Here is a 9,454-nt window from a genome sequence, read left to right as displayed (position 1 = left end):
GCTCCCGTTCCGGGCGGGAGCCCGCCGGAGGCGGCGCGTAATCGGTGAGGGAAGGCTTGGACCTACTCTTGCTTGCTTTAAAAAAAAAAAAGATTTAGGGAAGGAACTACATATCAAGCCTGACCTACATTGCGGCCTGATCTGTATATAAATCGTAAAACATACGTAAATATTTCTAATGGATAAGCCTGACGAAAATAGCTGTCACTTTATGAAAACACTTATTTGTTATACAGGAACGCTTTCTTCAGTATTTAATAATTCAGTTCCCATCCAAGTCTACTTCAGGCCTTGCCACCTGAAGGAGTGCATCATAAATGTTTAAACAGCCTGACGTATAGCTGAATTCCAAATTTCAAATAATTACCAAGCACATTCTGCTCTTGACAATTAAGCCAATGGTGAATGCGATGAGGAATGGGTGTGCAGCCTCTTCATAAGGAATCCTTGCTTCTGCAGTGTTTGTTGGATTAAATGTTGATACCTTCCAGCAAATTACCTCTGGCAAATTATATCAATATTACTATTGTCGCTGTTGTATTGTCGGTCATACTCCATTGCCTGCCACTGCCCTGTTCTCTCCATTCGCAGGCCTCTTTGACTGCTTATGCTGCAGTAATCATCAAAGGTTTACTGCTTCCACGTTTCAGCTTTGTGGGAACTGAACATTTGAGTCTCGAACACAGCTTTGAAAATCTCAGCCTAACAGTTTATAATCACGAAATTATCAAATAGTACAGCATCTAGTAAGCATTGCAAGTTGATTAGGAATGAGAAATGCCTTTCCCTGATTCCAGCAAGTAGGCTTTGGGGTGCCCTCTTCCAGATCTTCTTCATCTCCAAATTTGTTTGCCTGCAGAAATAACTTCTAAACAGAGTTAGGGACCAACTTTGGTTATTTTTCTTGTGCGTGTTACATAAAACTAATTTTCACTGTACGTGTTGCTAATGCACAGTGAGGTTTAACCTAAAGAGTTCAGAAATCTGTCCCTTTTAACAGCTAGTTGGAGGAAGAATATTAATGGATGGTAATTTGTTTGCATACTGTCAAGACCAAATACTGTGGCTAGCACTGGGTCTTTTGCAGTTATGTTGAGAGTGTAGCTCAGTTTTCTTCCCAGCAGCAAAACACTGTTGTACAATCACAGAAGAGAGAAACAGTGGTGCACAGGTAGAAATGAGCAGCTGGAACAGGGGGATACGGGGAAGGCAGGAACGCTCAAGCTGGCTTTGCTGCTGGATAAAACAGTGCTGCTGGAGCGTCCACTGAATGAAAAGCCGATTCATTGTCAGGTGGGTGTAGGCAAAAGGATGAGCCTAACAACTAGCGAAGAACATTCCCAAAGTATCTCTGGCACTGTGTTTGACTGTTGTGTTGAGAGAACTCTGAGCCTGGAAATCAGAATCTGAGACGTGAGCTGATCCTCTGCTTGAAGCTGGTTTTAGCACCGATAATCCTCCAGATGAATTCACACTCAACAGAAGCCTTATTAAAGTGAGCGTAACAGCAAATTTCACCCAAGTTATAATTCCATTCGAGGAAGGCAAATTCCAAGGCCGTGACTTGTAAGACAATTGCACAGCAAGTATGGAAATGCTCCTCATTCAACTTTCCTTGAAAATCTGATGTTTGAATAGAATCGAGAAACTGCCATGAAGTCAAACGAGACCAAGAGAGAGCTCTACGTTGGTTTTGGTTTACTCACCTGTTTCAGTCTGACTAGTGTCCCAAACACTCTGCAGTTTGCCCCAAAACCATTCAGGCATCTTATTCCTATGTAAGTATGCTGGTATGCTTTCACTGTGCCAAGCATCCTAACACAAATTTGGACCCCAAAGGTCTTAAGGATGGAGCTCTACTTAGTGGTAAGGAGTGGTTCAGGCACTGGTTATATGAGACAAGAGAGAAAAGTTCCTTACTAGCAAGTGTTAGCCAGCAGGACAGGGAAGGACGAAGTGGAGGGGCTTTTTGGAAGGATGAAAATACTGTTCTGTTCCTATCAAAGGGAAGAAGGAGAAAGCTTGTTTACATCACAGAAGATATACATCAAAAACTTGTTTAGCCTCTCTTACATCCTGTCCTAAAAACAGTGCTGAACAATTTGACATTCACAAAACCTGGACTTTCACAAGGTGGTACCAAAGTCTTAGTATGGAGCTCCAGGTACATTTGGAGAGAGAAATTGCCCCTTAACTTTAGTTTTACAGTGCTAGGATTCACACTACCCAAGTTTAGGAACCTAACAAGCCAGATAATGTAATCTGTCTTATTTCCCTGACTCTCACTGCTGTGAGTGGAGGGCAAGCAATGGCAAGCCATGGTCTGGCTCTGAGCCACCCTCTGGAAGGTCCCCTCCTCTGTCACTGGTGACTGGGCACCCAGGTACAGTTAGCACCTAAAGTGAAGTGCTGTGAAGTGCCTTGTAAAAAGAGTGCAATTATGGCTTTCCACAGTGACTCTACTTGTCTTCCATGGATATTACAGCCTTTTAAAAAAAAGTACACCCCCCCATCCCAAAATAGGAATGGCGTATGAGTGATGCTAAAGGGAGCGCTACCAAATCCTTCAACTTCCCTTGCACAGATTGTAGTATTAATAAGGGGAAAAATTCAGCAGCTGCTTCACAGGAAAGAGAACTGAACAATAGCTCACCGCTGCATACTTTGCTTTTTAAACCACACATACAGGGTCTGACAGAGCTATTTCAGAGTGCCAACTGAAAACTCTGAAAGAACGGTATTTCACTAGAAAATGTCGGTTCAACAAAATCTAAATGGTACTTGAGAACAGAAGGTTATTTTTAGACTATTGTTACAAAAGTTAATTATGAAACCTGCCTGGGGAACTCAGATTTCTTAATGCTGTTGTTCTAATAGGTACCTTAAATTGTCCAAAACCCCACTTGTTTTAATGATTCTGTTCTTGGAAAACTACGACTTCCTTTTTTTTAATTTATTTACTTTTGATTTCAAGATGAAAGGATATTTCATCAGAGTTCCCTTTCAAGCAAAAACCTTTATGTTTTCACAAGCTCTTCTACCTGTAACATTGCCCCTAATATACCATTCAAATGTACTAGAGACTTTTATGTGGGAAGTTTAACCACGTAAGAGTCTCTTTTCGTTGCATGGCCAGGGATTTAGAATATCGGCACTTTCAAAGTGCAACAAATGTGTTCAGAATATCTTGAAATAAAACTGGTGCACTACATATTGAGGGTATTTGCAGCTATTGCAATGAATAGGATGTTAAATCTAGTGGTCTTATGGCTCTGGCAATATGGTTGGTTTCTGCACTGAACTGATTGTTTTCAAAGTGACGACAAGTATGCTTAATATTCAAGAGGAGTCCATACCTTAAGCCTGCTCCAGTGTTCCTTGCTGGTAAGCCTCTGGAGGATCTAGGCTACTGCTGGTTTGGGTGCTGTGCCCGTGCTGCCCTTAAAAACCAGCCACCTTCCCTTTACGTGCTGCCTATGGTAAAGGCTGATATAAGTGGTGTTCTCACAGAGGAGAGAAGGGGAATTTCTGCCAATGTTATCATCTCTTTTGCACTCCTAGAAGTTTCAACTCCTTCTAGAAGTATTTTTGAGAGAGCCTTAGATATCTGTCTGGTAGCATTTTTGTCTTACCATGGAAACACACGGGCTGTACAGCACTTCTCCTTGATGGGCAAAGTATGGCAGGCAAAAGAGTGAAACCAACACCCAGGATGGTCTCGTGAAATGCAGGAGGCTCGAGTTCAGTGTATGCTCTGCCTGTTAAGGCCACTTCAGCTCCTTGAGTGTGTGCTTACATCTTTCATGGTTATATCACCCAAGCCTTTGAAAAGTATAGTTGTTATCTGAAAATTACCCCGACAAAGCTGCATGAGCCGAAAAGAGTTGGTCCAAGAAGCCTGCTTGGAGTAGTGGACATATATGATCTGTTGGAAATGGGCAACTTAAGAACATTTTAAATACATTTTTCAGTTCCAACGTGGGGGGGAAATCCTGTAAGTTACATGAATCTAAAGAGAGTACTGCATTTGTGACAGTGTGGGCTTTTGATATAGATACAGTGCAGTTAGGCCATAGCAAAATAAGGAGCCCCAATCAGTAAGAGAAAGCGTTAATCTTGTGGGACGAGAAAGCTGTATAATTAAATGGGCTGCTGATAACTGTGGCTGTACCTTCCCGGTATCTGGTTTCTTCCATTCAGGAAGAGACATGATTTGACTCTGTCACTGTTTCTGCTGGCATCATCAACGATGATGTGCTGGGACAGGTGGGAACTCAGGTGAAAAGCTGTGATGGCATACAGGCAGGTTCCAACACGTGCCTGGTCCAGGCAGACGAAGGACTAAAAAACCAGCAGCACGACACGGGGTGCCGTAGTGTGCAGGAATAAACAAAGCCTTGAGAAACCTCAACCGGACCTATGATTTGGGTCAGTGTCTCTCCAAATTCCTTCACAGGGTTCATACAGATAAAATCACATCCAGCTCTAAAGTCAATGTATTAATTCCACACATTAATTCCACAACGTGCATCAAGAGAAGTCTTGCATCTTTACTATTCCTCATGATACTTTTTGGGGCCTTAGCTACAGCAGAAGAGGTACTTGGGACTGTTTAATACTTCTAAATGCTGGTAAAGCTTTCCCTTATTTCTCTCAAGCTGCGCAAAATGCATGGCCAAATGGCCCTTGTCAGTGTCTGAAGGCTAGATTTAAAAAAGCTTTATGCTATGCACCTTCTAACTTTTGTTAGATTAAGTATGCTTTTTACTTTTGATAATGCAGAAAGTCACAGAAGAAAACTATTTTTACTGGCTATACTTCATAGACTTAAATGAATTTTGGTTTATTTGTACCTTTTAATTTTTTTTTTTTTATATCATGTTAGAACCAAAATATCAGCTTTTTGTGAGCTGCCATTGGAAATCATTTGGAACTTAATTTTCTTTTTTTTACAGCAAAAGGTTATTCTGATTGTGTCCCTCTACTTTCTCATTAAAAGGAATTACACACAAAAAATTGAATTAGTAAAGAAAAATCTCCAGTGTCATAAACAATATTGTTATGACCAGTGTACATTATTTGGCAACAACAACAACAACAACAACAAAGTAAAATTTTTCCATTCATCTTTGCTAATGAATTATTTGCCCTTCAGCTGCCAAACTTTGCTGCATGTGTTAGTTCAGCTGTTGTCAAATGTTCTATACTGGCATGTAAATATATTCTCTTGAGCAAATAAAGCTAATCTGATTGTTGGTCTGAGAAGATACGAAGCTATCTTTCACCACAGAGTGGCTGTTTCATAAAGGTAAAAAAAAAAAGTACAAGAATTCAGCAGTTTTTATCTCAGCTCTGTGAAGGCATTTAATCACCCAAACATTGCAGATTGTATCTATTCTGCTTTTCCAACTTCTGTTTCCAGTCAGTCAGTGGCTGTGATTTGAAGACAGCATAGCTCTTTTTGAGCTGCCGTCTGCTAATAAGACCACAAGACTACTCTTAGGTATATCAATGTATATATTACAGCTATAAAAGGTAGCTCAGTTTACAGTCCTAGTCTTGCAGCAGTTAGAACTAATAACAATTTTTGCTGGTAAAATCAAGCAGAAGCTCTCGTTTCTTTGTTATACTTCTTCCTGTCCTCTCTGCCACAAGAATCTCACAAATTCTTTGGTGTTTCACACATACAATTTTCTGTTTTGGCAGTCGTTGTTTATGCTCTTTTTTTGTAAGTTCTCATCAAAAGACATCATGGTCTCCTTTTCACTGTGTGTGTGGTTCTTGGCCTGATGGCGAACAGAAAAGACTGGAGAGATTTGCTGAGCATGCTCACTGGGGCAGGTTGTTTCCAGCACATTCCCCAGCATCTCGCTGCATGCTGGAGTGCCACCTTGGTTACCACCTGCAACCGGAGGACCTCTCTCCTCCTTCTTCTCCTCCTCACCCTTGTAAAATGATCTCTCCTCCTGCCCTATGCAGCTTCTAAAGGAATCAGTTGTGTGACTCTTGAATACTCTAGAGAATCTGCTGTGGAACCAGAATACTTCAAGGGATCCCAGTGCCAGGTTTATCGATGTCTTGGATAGCAAGTGTCTTGTTACTACTCAGTTACATTGAAATTTCTTTTATCTCTAGCCAGGCTAAGGTAAAATGCAAGCAGCATAATTTATTTACAACATCCAAAACAGACAACAGTTACAAATGTCTATAAAAGGTGATGTTACATCATCTGCTTTCATTAAGAATTAAAATAATTGGAAATGTCCCTCTCCTTTTTAGGCAACTTATTTGTTAGTCACGTAAGGGACTGCATCTTTTGGCACCCATTATAGAATGCCTCTCCGTGGTGGAGCTTTTATAGATGGATTTAATTTTTCACCTTGAAATGCATTTATTTTTCTCATGGAGGAGATAAAGTTATCATACTTCTTAATTAAAAAAAAAGTGTCATTTTGCTCTGATAATATCAATATTTCCCTGTTAGACTGCCTCCTGTGTTTCTCTTGTGTTTGATTCCCTGTTGCAGTGAGAGAGAAAAACTCTCTCTCCTCCTCTCTCTTCGGTGAGAATTTTTCATTGTGAAGAGTCTCAGGGTTTGGTATTGAGGGTGAAACCCTGAATCTTGTCGTTCACAAAATCCAGTACAAACATATAAATGGGAGAGCTCATTACTGGCTTTTGACTGAGGTGAGACACGTTGGTAATTAGTCCCTTCAAGGATCTTCAGACTGAGGGAAGCTGGCTAGCCCTTTTCCTTCAAGCCCACTGGAAATACCTCTTCAAACATTTATGTAGATAGATTTTCAGTGACTAATTGAACACAGTTATAGTGAGACCATAATAATTATGACATAAAGCTTCACACTCAAATAAAACAGTACGTTTTAGGGATTCAGTAAGTCAAATAACCAAGTAACAGTTTGTGAGGTTGATTGAGGTAAAAGTGAGTAGATTACAAGGAAAATGGTCCAGCACTGTCCTCTTTTATTTTAAAAGACTAGGTACAGTGATTAAACAGTGTAAGCTTCTGCTTTGAAAACAGGTGTCAATAGTCTTTGTGCCTTGGGATGCATGATAGATACCCACTACTTGCCAAAGCCTCATGTAAAACACACTGAATACATATGTGGAGGTGGCAGAGAATGAAACGGGAAAACTGAGGAATGGAAGGGGAGGTTGCGTTTCCCTACGTGTGTGTTAGACTTAGCACGGCTGCACTATGAAAGAAATGGTGTGCTGTGTGAAATAGGGCTGCAAAGGACATGACTAGCATTGTCAGCAAGGCCCAATGTACACATTTATACCCTACTGGGGGTTTTGTTGTTGCGAATGTGGATAGCTCTGCAATTGTCTTACTAGTTTCTATTCAATTAAGTTAGCTTCTTTACTTGCAAAAGAGAGCTTCTCCTCTCCGTGCTGCATCTGTTACGAGAGTGCTTGCAGTTGTCAGGCAATCTATGTTTCTGCCCATCCTAGTGGCAACAGTTTGCCCAGGAAATGAATTCACCCTTAGTCATTGAACAGCTTTTGTCGATATGGTCTAGTGAACACGAGAAAAATAACACAGAAGCTTATTCAGATTGTTTGTGGCCTCTTTCTTCCTCCCTAGCGATACCTCTAATACTTTTTTGTTGCCTTTATTTCCTACTGGTCGACTCCAGAGTTGTTCAACAGATAATTATTTTTTTCCTCTCCTCAACCTTCTTTTCAATAAAATACTTCTTGTGAAGAGCAATAGACTAACAAACTATTGTTAGAGCCACCCATTAGGAAGGAATATGCACATATTTAGGTTCTGTGTGTAGATGCAACTGAATGGTTATTAAGGAGTGCTGGTCTCCCAACCACAAGCTCTTAAAAAATCAAGGGACAACGAAGAAGAGGCAAGCATTAAGTAACTTCTATCAGAGGGGAATGGGAAGTTATCTGACAGGGAACACAGAGGTGTGCAGACTGAGTCTTGGAGAGGAAAGCTTCAGGTATATGGGAGCTGTAAGAAGATTGGGTGGGGTGATACTGATAAGGAGAGTAAGGAAATAAAATGAGAAGATGGCCACTATTCGGATGTTAGTGGCTTGATATGAGAAATGAGTGGCAGTTAAAATGACTTATTTCTGTCAGATACATTTTGATTCATGATCATGAAGGTAACTCGAGCAGTGCCGTCACTCCCCAGAGAGGGCTCAGAGTGCGTGCACACAGCGTGCCTGCAGCTTCCAGCACACACACGCAGGCTCTCTGCTGCATTGTGAAGGAGGAAACTCACACCATCGTGAAGGCTAGGAGAAGGACTGTGAATCACTTGTGTGTCCCACTGTAACCTTGTGTGATTTTCTGCTTGAGTTTTTAAGGACTTCATCACTACTTCAGAGCATTTTGTGTCCCATGTGCATAATGTCTCTGAAAGTGCTGCAAGGAAAAGAATCATCACTAGAAAGAGAATGATATTCTTGTCAAGGAGGAAAATGTGGTGGGGTTGTTTTCCCACCATAATCAAGTCTGCTATATTAAATCACATGGAGGGGAAGAGGAAGAGAAAAAAAAAAGGCTGTGAAACTGAGTGTAAATATTATATTCTTAAAAGTAAATCTAAACATCAAGTAATAAACACTTTCATACACTACATTCCATGTTATTGTTTGATGCCTGTTTCGGGAAAATAGCCCAAAAGAAAACATTTTTCTAGCTTGCAGTTTATGTGCTGTGTTCCCAGTGATTATTTTTCAGGGCATGAAGCTCTCATGTTTATTATGCACCCTCAAGCTTCAGCATACATATCATATGAAGTGTTGGCTCTGCTGATTCAGCAGCCCTGAGAGATGCTCTATGAATGCCATTATCTTGGTAGGCCAAAATTAAATGGCAACATTTAAAAATAAGCCTTGATGCAGTATCACTAGAAACTGTGATAAAGACATCAAACAAAAAGAAAGTTGTCACATTCCTGTCATTAAATGTACACAAGATCTTGTTTAAAACCTTCAGTTACATGTAATTTGTTACCTAACATCAACAAAGATTTATCATTAACTGTATTGATTCAAGGCAGAAGTTTTACACATGCAAACAGATATCCTGGGTCTCAGAAGTATTCTACAAGATGTGTTACTATCTCTGAGGTGCAAATATAAGTTCAGCAGTGAAGAAGATATTTTAAAGCTGTAAGAAAGATTGATTTTGCAATAGTACTCTTGTATGGTCACAGAGGAGGAGGACTTGAAAATAAATGAAAGGCAAATGAAGTGAAGAGCTAGACTGAAGCTTACCATCCCTAACCCATCCCTCTCAAAACAGACACTGAATGGTGTCTATGTTGGTAGAACCATAGAATCATAGAATCATTAAGGTTGGAAAAGACCTCTAAGATCATCGAGTCCAACCGTTGACCCAACACCACTATGCCCACTAAACCGTGTCCCTAAGCACCTCATCTACACGTCTTTTAAATACTTCC

The sequence above is a fragment of the Pygoscelis adeliae genome, unplaced genomic scaffold (genome assembly GCF_000699105.1).
Source record: "Pygoscelis adeliae isolate BGI_AS28 unplaced genomic scaffold, ASM69910v1 Scaffold91, whole genome shotgun sequence".
Taxonomy (NCBI): domain Eukaryota; kingdom Metazoa; phylum Chordata; class Aves; order Sphenisciformes; family Spheniscidae; genus Pygoscelis; species Pygoscelis adeliae.
This window is presented reverse-complemented; position numbering follows the sequence as displayed.